The sequence below is a fragment of the Gallus gallus genome, chromosome 16, assembly GCF_016699485.2.
Source record: "Gallus gallus isolate bGalGal1 chromosome 16, bGalGal1.mat.broiler.GRCg7b, whole genome shotgun sequence".
Taxonomy (NCBI): Eukaryota; Metazoa; Chordata; class Aves; order Galliformes; family Phasianidae; genus Gallus; species Gallus gallus.
Window position 1 is genome coordinate 2,482,358 of NC_052547.1, and position 12,555 is coordinate 2,494,912.

General features: G+C 54.0%; 1 long non-coding RNA gene across 1 annotated transcript; it reads right to left on the bottom strand.

The window, feature by feature from the left end:
• Positions 1–9,378: 9,378 nt before the first annotated feature.
• On the bottom strand, positions 9,379–11,805 carry LOC100859910. The gene is made up of 3 exons (XR_005840188.1): positions 11,776–11,805; positions 10,988–11,665; positions 9,379–10,315 (listed from the first exon to the last, which is right to left on the bottom strand). It is a non-coding gene; the product is annotated as an uncharacterized LOC100859910 (long non-coding RNA).
• Positions 11,806–12,555: the final 750 nt, after the last annotated feature.

Sequence of the window (12,555 nt, forward strand, 5' to 3'; positions counted from 1 at the left end):
TATAGGGGATGGGACTGGGACTGGGATTGGCATTGGGATTGGGATTGGGATTGGGACTGGGATTGGGATTGGGATTGGGACTAAAGGGTGTGGGACTGGGATTGGCATGAGGGAGTGGGATTGACACGTGGGAGATGGGGTTAGGATGAGGGACTGGGAAGGAGACTTGGAACTGGGATTGGGATGTGGGACATAGGATGTGGGACTGTGTCAGCGGTTTACGGGCTGGTTCGGCCCAGTTCCGTGACCAGCGGGGCGGAGGGATTTCACAACATCCGCGCCTCCGGAAAAGGGAGACAGGGGACCCCAAAATAAATAAAGACAGCGGGCACGATCTGAGGAGAAACAAACTAATTTCCTAAATACGGTATCAGAGTGCAAGATCACACACTGTAATACAATAGAATTAGACTCGAAGCTAAGAAATCAAACATAATGAGAGAAAGAGAATCTGAAAGCTGTAGGCCTTCCAGTAGGAGCTGAGGCGATGCGTGCGGTCGGGACGAGAGCCGAGGGGAGAAGAGAAGAGAGCATCAGGTGACTTTGCCAGAGGTTATATCTCCTCTCTGAGCGCAAAGCCCCCTGGGGAATGGAGTTCTTCTTCTCTTCCGGACAGGTGCCCGGAACTGGAGCAGTAACACTTTAACTCCCAATGCACTACGTGACGTTATGACGTGGAATACCAGGAACCAAAAATCATAAAACCAGGACAGACTGGGACGTGGGGTTGGGATGCTGGATGCGGGATTGGGATGTGAGATTTGGGATTGGGATGCGCCGTGTGGGGATATGGATATGATTTTGGGATGACTACGGGGTGGGATACTGGGAAATGGGGTATATGTGGGATGGGCTCTGGATATGGGATGGACTTGGAACGGATATGGGATCATAGAATCCTGGAATCATAGAATCACAGAATTGCTCAGGTTGGAAAAGACCTTCAAGATCATCGAGTCCAACCACAGCCCGACCATACTGCCCCAGCTCTAACAACTCACCACTCACTCATGTCCCTGAGCACCACATCTGGACGGCTCTTAAACACATCCAGGGATGGTGACTCAACCACCTCCCTGGGGAGCCCATCCCAGTGCTCAACAACCCTTTCTGTAAAGAAGCTTTTCCTGATATCCAACCTAAACCTCCCTTGGTGCAGCTTGGAGCCATTTCCCCTCATCCTGCCACCAGTGAGAAGAGACCAGCCCCGCTCTGCTGCAATCACCTTTCGGGTACTGAAGAGAGCAATAAGGTCTTCCCTGAGCCTCCTCTTCCCTTGACCAAACAGCCCCAGATCCTTCAGTATCTCCTCGTAGGCCATATTCTCCAAGCCCTTCCCCAGCCTCGTTGCCCTGCTTTGGACCTGCTCCAGCACCTCCATGTCCTTTCTGTACGGAGGTGCCCAAAACTGAACACAGCATTCCAGGTGAGGCCTCACCAGTGCCAAGTACGGGGCAGGATGACTCTCTAGTCCTGCTCACCACACCGCTCCCGATCCAAGCCAGGATGCCATTGGCCTTCTTGGCCACCTGGGCACACTGCTGGCTCATATTCAGCCGACTGTCCGTCAGTGCACCAAGGTCCCTTTCCGCCAGGCAGCTTTCCAGCCACTCCTCCCCAAGCCTGTAGGGTTGCCTGGGGTAGTTGTGACAAAATGCAGGACCTGACGCTTGGCCCTATTGAAACTCAGAGTTTGCCTCGGCCCATCGATCCAGTCTATCCAGGTCCCTCCGTAGTGCCTTTCTCCCCTCCAGCAGATCAACACTCCCTCCCAACATGGCGTCACCTGCAAACTTACTGAGGGCGCACTCAATCCCCTCATCAAGATCACTGATAAAGATGTTAAGTAGGAGTGGCCCCAGGACCGAGCCCTGGGGGACACCACTCGTGCCTGGCCACAAACTGGAAAGATCCTGCTCTGGGTGTACAGACTGGGCTGAGTCCCCGTCTGAAGACAAAACTGCCAGGACCCAAACAGCGTGGAGGCAGAAGAGCCTGTGACACCTGAGGTATCTTTAGGCCTGTGGTGGCAGCCGAGGGACACGGCCATCTGTGGTGCCCCATCCTGCCCCGGAGGTGGGCATGGGGAGCTGGGGGGCTGTGACACGGCACAAATGACTGCAGGCAGAGGTATATAGGAAAGGGAACACAAAACATTTAATAACCTATGGTAGAAAACAAAGTGTAACAGAAACAACAATATTCCTAAAATTGCCATCCCACAACAATTGAGCGCCCAGACAATGTCCCATCCACTGCAGTGCTGACTTTGGAGCACGGCTCGGTTCTGGAGGTGAGGCATGGGGCTGCTGCTTGTGCCCCTGGAACGCTGCCGCTGCTGCCTGGTGCTGCGGGGCCGGCGAGGAGCACAGCGTTACAGGTAGCCGTAGTCGTCGGCTACGGCCATGTCTATCTCCCGCTGCACCAGGAACTGCACGGGGCCGATCTTCATCTGGTGGGCCGCCCGCTGCCGCTCCTCCTGGGCCAGCTTCTTCATGTGCTCCCGCTTGGGCCGCTGCTCGGCTGTGATGGGCCGCGACTTTTCCATCACTCTGGGCACTTTTCCACGGCCACCCCGCCGGCGCCCCACGAAGTGCAAGGGGTGCTGTGGCCGAGGCTGCCGGTGGTGCAGCTGTGATCGATGATGGTGGGTGCCTCCACAGCAGTGAGCTCCTCTGCAGGGAAGGGACGCAGGCAGCTCGGTGCCATCTTCTTGGCTGCGTCCTCCTCTCGCGCCGTGGTGCGTGGTGGTGCTGGCGCTGCCTTGTTTGTGGCACTGTGTTGGGGCTGGAGGGCAGCTGGGCCAGCGCTGGGTGTGGGTTGGGGCTGCACAGAGGGTGGCTGGCGCACCGGCCCCACCGCAGTCACCCTCTGCCCCAGCGGGTGCACGGCCTGGATGGATGCACACAAGCGCATGTACAGCTCACTGGCAGCACCCGCTCGCACTCTGCTGCTGGCTCCTGCGCTGGCCCCAGACGGCTTCACTTGCTGTGGGTGTCTGCGGCCTTTTCTTTCTGTTGTTTTCCTTGTGCTGTGGCAGCTTCCTTTTCTTGGCTGGAGCACCGCTGGTGGGCTGCTCCTGCTGGGAGCTCTCCCTTTTCCGGGCGGTGCCAGCAGGCGCGGGGCGCTTGGTCCGCTTGGTGCTGCCCCTGCTTTTCTTTTCTGCCACCCGGCAGGGGACAGAGCCCAGTGATGGTGGTGACTGAGCCTGAAACCCCTGGGGCTGCCTTTGCTGCACCTCCTCGACAGGCTCTGTGGTTTGGGCTGAGGGAGGTGTGGTTACAGCCAGGGGCGTCAGCCGTGGACTGAGCCAGACACTCTCTGGTGGCACGACGGGGTGCAGCGGAGACAGCCCACACTGCAGCTCAGACAGGAGCCCAGGGGATGGTGGAAGTCCCCAGAAGGGGTCGGTGGGGGTCCCGGCGACAGCCTGTGTGTCTGTGCTGAGCTCTCTGCTGTCCCTGGGGTAGTCAGGGAGCTCAGCGATGAAGCATCCTGGGGCAGGGCTGCTGCGGTGCTCGTGGGGGACCTCAACAGCTCTTGCCACATCTGAGAATGCAAGAACATCCCCCCAAATGGTGAGGACAGCCTTCCCACACCCCCTCTGTACAAACACACACCTGCGGCTCTGCAGCCCCTAAACTCACCACTGATCCAAGAGAGCAAACCCTGAATGTCCGCGGTGTCCTCTGGCACATCCAAGCTGGTCGCCACTGCTGGGAAAAGCAAGAAAATCCCAAAGGGTCGTTGCCAGCTCTCTTACTATGTTCACAGTAAGGGATCTTGGGTGATTCACATTACAAATCAGAACAGGAAAGGTAGCAGGAAATCCCAGGGATTAAGACCCCAAGCAACACGCAAGGAGAACAGTCCCACAAAAGAACAGACAGGAAGCCTAACTAACTAGAAAGACAGTGCACCAAACCCAGATGCCTGTTTGTGTGTCTGTACCTCTCTTGGGTGTTGTGCCACACTCTGCGCTCCTCTCCTGGCCTTCCGCATGGCTGCGCTTTGCTGGAAGGCCGCTCGCATCAGCTTCTAACAGAAAGGAGACAAGGAATGCATGAAGAGCATCTCTTTGGAGGAAGATTTGAGCACAGCCAACCACAAACTTCTGGTCTTCAAGACCAGTTACTTCCATTTGCCTCTCCGCTGCTACAGCGCTGTGCCACTTCTGCAGTAGGCACAGATCTGCCATGCCCTTTCCTCTCTCCTCCATCACACACCCACCCCTTCACGCAGCCCTGTTTAGAGGCAGGTACCCACACCGCAGCTCAGAACAGGTTCTTACCTGCGGAGGCTTTCCGTTTTCCCCGTTGCCCCGCACCATTCTGTGGACGCGCAGGCTCCGTCCCTACCACAACATATCATGTGTTGATCTCACAGATACCAGCAGGCAGCAGAAGCCCATGTCCCCCCAGAAAACAGAAAGATGCTACTTTGACAGCCCAAACACAAACTGATAGTCCACTTCTCACTGCTCCCTCCTGCACTCCAAATGGATGCTCCCTTGACATCCCCTGCAGCACTGCACCCGCCCAGAGGTAATACTCAAAAATCATTCTTCCATGCTTCATGACAGAGGGCTGAAAAAACTCACTTTCGCATGGCAGTAAGGACGGTCCGTCCCCGTCGCGTCCCTCTGTGCGCTGAAAGGCGCAGTTGGACCTCTGGCAGCCTGCTGGCTGCTGTTCCCAAACACAGGGAACTGCGCCACCCTGCTTTTGAAGAGAAAAAGGAAGAAACGGTGGTGGGAATGGGCACCCGAGGTTTGCAGAGAGGTTCCAGACCGTGCCAGAGATAGGATATCAGAGTGCTGAGAGGCTAATTATCACTAAGGGAAAACACCGCCTGAGCCATGTCCTTGCCATTAGCCTTGGCTGTCAGCAGTGGGCGCAGAATCCAACCGGTTATTGAGGTCACAAAGGACCAGTAGGGCTCCTCCTGCTCCGTCCCTTCCCTTAAAAATGAGACAAAGGAAGAAGAACCAAGCAAAAGAAACCCAGCCGTACCTCTCCACTCACAGGACAGAAATAGGAATAGCAGTCGTCTCCTTGCTGAGACATGACCGCTGTCTCCGAGGAAGCCGAAGTTCCCAGGGCTCTCTCTGCAGGAACTTCTCTGCTCTTGGAAAGAGCTGGCCTCACTCTTCCTGAGACTGCCTTGATCTCTGAAATCTCCTTTTGGACAGGAACCCTGCAGAAAGTACCAACAGGTGGAAAATTGTGAGGAAGAAGCATTTTCCCAGCTTTCTTCTGCCAGGCAATATAGTCTCTTGAGGAGGGCAATGTCTGGAAACCAGCTGACTGCAAGAGCTGCCCAACGCTAGCTCCAGCTTCTGTCTGACTGCCATGGCTTTTGTGAGACGGTGCTCTTCTCCATCTCCTCAGTAGCTCTGCACCCAGCCATCCGTGGGGCAGTGAGGCACAAGTTGCTCCCTGTGAAGTTTGCACTCTCCTTCCTTTTCCATGTCTGACGTGAAGGTGGGGGCCCGGCAGCAGATTTCCAGGGGAGGAATGACATCTCGTCATCCTCACCAAATCGTGGGATGGGATCTCAACAAGATCCCATTTCCCCTGGAAACAGCCATGCTGAGGGGCACCGCAGGAGCTGGGAGCTCCTCCCCAGCCCAGCTTTTCTGCCGAGACACCTCCCGGCAACCACCCAGCACCAAACCCAGCTCACCTGCTCGGCCCGCTCAGCCCAAGCTGTGCCCAGCTCATGCACACGCCACAGCGGTGCTTCTGATGGGCACTAACAGGGTGATCTGTTCTAAGGAAGGCCCAGAGCTCAGTCTGCGTGCAGCACGCTCACCAGAGCACCAGCTCTGCTCACCAGCTGTGGCACAGATGCTCCCACCCCAGCAGTGTTTGTGACCTCAGCGATTACCCACATCGCTTCGTTGCTTACGTCATAAGTGAAGGAAACAGACGCCTCCCAGATCCAAATTTTAGGAAACCAACACCAGGGTCACCCAATGGGGTTGTTTGAAGTAAAATAATGGAGAAGTGAAGATGATTCTTGTTCAGCCCAATAAAAACCAGTCAAGACCAGTATGGCCTCCTAGTGGTCAGTGGAGTCCCAGAGGAACCAGTAGAAAACAAAACCCAGGGCCAGTGCTGGCATCTCTGGTTGGGGGTTTAGGCCCTTGGGGCATATGCTGTCCTCTCAGGCTCTGGCTTTAAGTCCCAGGGCCAGTGCCAGGCTCCCTAGCTGTGTGTGTGGCTTTAGGCCCCCAAGGACAGCCCCTCTGGTTGGGGCTTTAGGCCCTGGGGCAGATGTTGTCCTTTCAGGCTCTGGCTTTAAGTCCCAGGGCCAGTGCCAGGCTCCCTAGCTGTGTGCGTGGCTTTAGGCCCCAAGGACAGTGCTGGTCTCTCTAGCTGGGGCTGTGGCTCCAAGTCCCTGGACTGGTTCCAGCCTTTCGGCTGGAAAGGTGGTGAAGGTGGGGGCCCGGCAGCAGATTTCCAGGGGAGGAATGACATCTCGTCATCCTCACCAAATCGTGGGATGGGATCTCAACAAGAACCCATTTCCCCTGGAAACAGCCATGCTGAGGGGCACTGCGGGAGCTGGGAGCTCCTCCCCAGCCCAGCTTTCTGCTGAGACACCTCCCGGCAACCACCCAGCACCAAACCCAGCTCACCTGCTTGGCCCGCTCAGCCCAAGCTGTGCCCAGCTCATGCACACGCCACAGCGGTGCTTCGGATGGGCTCTCACAGGGTGATCTGTTCTAAGGAAGGCCCAGAGCTCAGTCTGCGTGCAGCACGCTCACCAGAGCACCAGCTCTGCTCACCAGCTGTGGCACAGATGCTCCCACCCCAGCAGTGTTTGTGACCTCAGCGATTACCCACATCGCTTCGTTGCTTACGTCATAAGTGAAGGAAACGGACGCCTCCCAGATCCAAATTTTAGGAAACCAACACCAGGGTCACCCAATGGGGTTGTTTGAAGTAAAATAATTGGAGAAGTGAAGATGATTCTTGTGCAGCCCAATAAAAACCAGTCAAGACCAGTATGGCCTCCTAGTGGTCAGTGGAGTCCCAGAGGAACCAGTAGAAAACAAAACCCAGGGCAGTGCTGGCATCTCTGGTTGGGGCTTTAGGCCTTGGGGCAGATGTTGTCCTCTCAGGCTGTGGCTTTAAGTCCCAGGGACAGTGCCGGCCTCCCTGGCTGTGTGCGTGGCTTTAGGCCCCAGGGCCAGTGCTGGCCTCTCTAGCCGGAGCTGTGGCTCCAAGCCCCTGGACTGGTTCCAGCCTTCCGGGCTGTCTTTTTCAGCCCTTGGGCTGGTGCCGGCTTTGCTGATTGGGGCTTCAGGCCCTGGGGCCGGTGCTGGCCTCTCGGGCTGTAGCTGTAGGCCTCGGGGCCGAATGGCAGCCTGCCTGGCTGCAGATGTGGCTTCAGGCCTCGGGGCCTGTGCCGGCCTCTCTGTCTGTGGCTTTAGGCCCCAGGGCCATTTCAGCCTCTCTGGCTCTGGCTTTATGACTCAGGACCGGTGGCTTTAGGCCTGTCGAGCTGTGGCTTTAGGCCCCGGACTGGTGTAGGCCTGTTGGGCTGTGGCTGTGGCTTTAAGCCCCAGGGCCTTTGCCGTCCTCACTGGATGTGGATGTCTGTGGCTTTAGGCCCTGGAGCCAGTGCTGGCCTGTCTGCCTGTGGCTTCAGGACCAGGGGCTGCTGTTGGCTTCTCAGGCTGTGGCTGTGCTGTGGCTTCAGACTCTGAGGCCGGTGCCGGTCTCTCTAGCTGCAGCTTTAGGCCCCAGGCCTGGTGCCAGCCTCTCTGGCTGTGGCAATGCCTTTAGGCCGGGGGGCCAATGCTGGCCTGTCTGGCTGTGGATTTCAGTCCCAGAGATGGTGCCAGCGTCTCTGGCTTTGGCTTTAGGCCCTACGCCTGGTGCCACACTGTCTGGCTGCGGATGTGGCTTCCGTCCCTGGGGCTGGTGCCAGCCTCTCATAGAATCATAGGATCATAGAATTGATACAGTTAATCCTACAAGTTACAAGTTAGATATGTGGGCCCATGACCAAGTAGGATGTGTGGGTAAGATAGGGGAAGAACATCTTGGAATTAATTGCATACAAAAGGGAACACTGCCCAAAAAACCCCCGCTGGACCGAAAGCAGTGTGCAAACTGCAGGGAAATGGCACATTGCTGGAAAAATCCTACCAAGCTGAATGATGGGAACCTGACAAGTTGACCCTAGCAGATCCATTGGTTAAATTGCAGCTAGGAGAGCAGGTTTATTTTCTGGTGTATTCGGGTGCCTCTTACCACCCGGAGATGATTTTGCAGCAGTAGTAGGAGCGACTGCCCAACAAGAAAGAGCTTACCTTTCGGCATCAATTAAGTATAGGCTGAGAAAACAAGTAGGAATACATACATTCTTGTACATGCCAAGTTCTCCAAAACCGCTACTCTGGCAAGACTTATTAGAACAAATGGATCCAGAGCTTAAATTCAATAAAACTGGAGCTAAGGGGCAAAGAGAATTAACTGATGGAAAATTGTAAGTCTGGCTTTAACACAAACTGGAAAAACAATGTTGTACCCCCAGAAGTTACAGAAATCTTAAATAAGGAATGCTTAGGAGTGGGGGTATCAGGAATACCTGGCAGAGCCAAAATGCAGCCCTAATACAACACTCCAGTCATGCCGATGAAAATTGGACAGCAAGTGCTATAGTTTGGCACCAGATCTGAGGGCAAGTAATAGAATTGTTGAAGGTATACACTCCGTGGTGGCAAATCCATACATTTTATTAACCAAGTTAGGGAATGAGTAGGTGGAGTTTACCTTCCGGAGTTGAAGGATGCCTTTTCTGCCTGGTTTGGCCACAGGAAGCCAAAGGTTGTTTGCCTTTGAATAGGAGACCACTAATACGAGAGGAAAGAGACTCGGTTAACCTGGACAGTGTTACCCAGGGCTGGGAGAACGGCCCAATGATTCTTGAGAACTGGTCAACTCATGAGCCTGAGATTTGGCTCCATCCCATGGTGGAACTTTACTGCAGTATGTGGATGCCACGGAAACAAAAAGAGGACTGCGTGCAATGAATTTCTTGCTTTAAATGATTATCAGGTTTCTCAACAGAAGGCATAAATAACTCAACAGCAAGTGACCCTATTTGGGATAGGAAGTTACAGCTGGGCCTTGAACCTTTACGACTGCCAGGAAGGAAACAATCTGCCACACTCCAGAACCTCAAACAGCTGAGGAGCTCCAGAGTCTCCTGGGGATGACCAGGTGGTGCCGCCTACCACTATGGAACACTGGTAAAACCCCTCCGTGCCCTTTTGAAATCCTGTCCAAAGGTCCTCATACAGGTTGAGGAAGACAAATAACAACAAGGTTTACCTGCGGCAATTAGACACCGACTCCGTTGTTAGTGCACAACAAAAACTTTTATTGTGTGTGATGAACAATATGCACTTGGTCAGTATGCACTTATTAAACGTGACCCTCTTGCCAATGCGTGTGGCAGTGCTGGATCTTCCATCCTGCCCTGAAGTACATGACACTGGAGCTGGGCTTCTCCACTCTTCGCTGTCAAGCCACCTCAGGTTTGGTGGGGCTTGCCCATGGTCTTTATAGCCTCTGCTCACACCCATGCCAGGTGTACAAGCTAGACAACTCCTGACTGTGTTGAGAGGGTCTGTCTGACATGAATAGTTACAATCTTTCAGCTTTTCTGAAAGAGGAAACTCTGTCCCTCCATGTCTGCTGAACTTGTTTACACCTCCCAAGGTCTTTTGCTAGTCAGGGCAAGGATGGCTTTATTTTCTACAGATTCAAGGAACGGGTGAGGTACCTGGGAAGCTAAGGGACCTGGGCAAATTAATAGAGGGGGCTTGCAGAGTATACGGAAACAGGGATTGTAAGGAAAGAAAGAAATTGGGAAGAACAGTAGCAGTTGCAATAGAGCAGGATGATGTAGAAGCCAATACTGTCAACCCAGCATCTTTCCTTAGCGAAACTCCTGGAGAACCAGTATGACCCTTAGAAGATGCAGAAGACACCTGGTTTTTGTGTTTTAAATCAGGACACATTATGCCTGTTGTGTTTTCCATACATTGCTTAACAAAGTCACCATCGGGAAATGGTTTGGATTTTCCTGCCGTCAGATTTGCTATCACGTAACTAGCTTCTATAACAGAGCCCGTTTGACTTTTTAGAATTATTCTGTTGAGGTTAAAGACATTCTAGTCTTTATAGTTCCACTGATTTGTCTCCATGAAGCATTTCTTGGTATGCATTGAACTTGGCAGCCTGGAGAAGGATCCGGGGAGACCTAAGAGCGGCCTTCAGTAGCTCAAGAGGGGCTGCAAGAAAGAAGGGGACAGAGTCTTTAGGTTGGACATAAGGAAGAAGTCTGTTACGATAAGGGTGGCACTGGAACAGAGACACTGAGGGACCGTGGGGCTCTCGGGAGCCCTGAGCACTGGGCGTCAGAGCCTGGGGATGGATGCCATAGAGGGACACATCCTCTGCTGACCAATGGGGTCCTCTGAAGACCAATGAAGATGCTGATGATCACCAATATCCTCCAACGACCAATAAAGCCCTCAGCAAAGCCACATTCTGTGTGTCTGTGTCCTTGTCCCCAAGCTCAGCAGGGACCCCTCCCATCTGTCCCTGCCTGGCAGAGGCCACCCATAAGTGCTGGGAGGGGTCCCCAGCTCCATGCCCTGCACCCATGGGACTCTATCCCCTCTCCACTGCCTGCTCCAAAATCCTTAAAGGACGAAGCTCCCCGTGCTGCCAAGCAGCCCCAGTACTCTCTCCCAATTCCTCCTTCCAGTTCCTCCCAAACCCTTCACCCTTTGTTCCACCTTCTCCATGGCCACGATGTCTCCAGGTCGCTCTCCTTTTACCCCCTCCCTTATCGCAGCCAACTGTCCCGCCCTTGGATCTGCTTCAGCCCTCTTCCTTCAGTCCCAGTTCCCCTCCACCATTACCCAACATGGAGTCCCCAGATCCCCTCCCTTAGGCACCTCAAATCTCCTCTCTGATGACCGATGACACCCTCTGTTCATTAATGAAGCCCTCTGATGGTCAGTGAAGATCTCTCATGATCAGTGGAGCCCTCTGACAGCCAACAAAGCCTTCTGATGACCACTGACATTCTCTGATGGCCAGCAGGTTGCTGCTTCACGTGCAGGAAAGGGAAGTGAAGGGTGAGAAAGAAGACTTTGACATCATTTGGTAGATAGCATGGTTTGCTCATCATGGCATAAAGATTTCTTCGGATTAATCAAGCACAGAATTCGGAGAGCAGCGTGACTGCATCACGCTTGTGTGTGCCTCCCGGTGCCTGGGACTGGCTGCCTGATTATAAGTCCTCCTCGGCGATGCCGACCTGCTCCTCATGGAGGTGCTGCTGCCCGGGCACTCAGACTCTGCATGAGGTGGGCTGCACTGGAAGGACACTGAGTCACAATCCAGGCTAGCGACTGCCATGGCTGGTGGGCTCAGGTCAGCATCTTCAGCAGAGCCAGGAGACATGGGGGCAGGAACGCAGATGAGCGCCTTATCCCCATCGCTGTTGTCATGTGGAAGGTTGTCATCAGAACTGCAGCGATTCGTGCTTCCTGACAGCTCTGCACTGAAGGACGTGCACAGCGCACCACTACTGGGCCTGGGTCTTCTGGGTCGAAACCGGTTAGATTCACCTAGGAACGAGCAGATGCACAGGGGTGAGCGTCAAACTGTCACTGTCCAAGGAGGCAATGCCTTGGTGTTGTCTTTCAAGCAGGCTTCAAGCAGCATGCAAGATGCTCACCGTATGGAGTTAGCAATAGCTGTTCATTAAGTGCCCTCAAATCATTTTCCTTCCCAAGGCTGCCTTTTTCCCCTCAGAAGAGAAAGGAGGAGATGGCAGGGAATGAAAGGCAGGTGAGGTCAGCTGTACAAAGTCCTTCAAAGGAAAACCAAGCTCTGAAGAGCACTGCCCTGATACCACTGCCTGACACAGATGGAGAAGCTGCTTCATTACCAAGACCAGCTTTTACTGCGGGGATGGCAGGCATCTGTGCTGTTGCTTATCTGCAGTCAGGAATGTCATACTGCCTTTTTTTAAACCCGCAGTGACTCCTTCACAAAAGAGTATCAGTTTTTGATACTCGTTCTGCAAACTGGGCAAGAGTAACCTACAAAATGCTAACTGCTGCAGAGGACAGCTTGGAAGACAGCTGCTCCACACGCCCACCGTGCCACAGCAGCTCCTTGCTGCGTGTGCCTGGGATAACTGGTTAGCTCCTGACAGCAATCAACTAACTCACAGTGGGGAAGACAGCAGCACTTGCACAGATGGTTTTATGAGCACTAAACAAGCACAACTAAAACACTCAAGGGAGACTGTTTTAAAGCACAGTCATGGAATGTGTTTGTTACACTGAAGACTAAAGGATATCATTTCCAAATGGCATCAGGGAGAAGGCGGGATAAAACTCCCCGCTGGCCCACACTGCAGGATTTGTGCTGTGTTCTTCTGCAAAAATGCACAGTTGTTGTTTGTAAATTTGGAAAGAGACAGTGTATGGGAACTGCTGAATCACGGCCT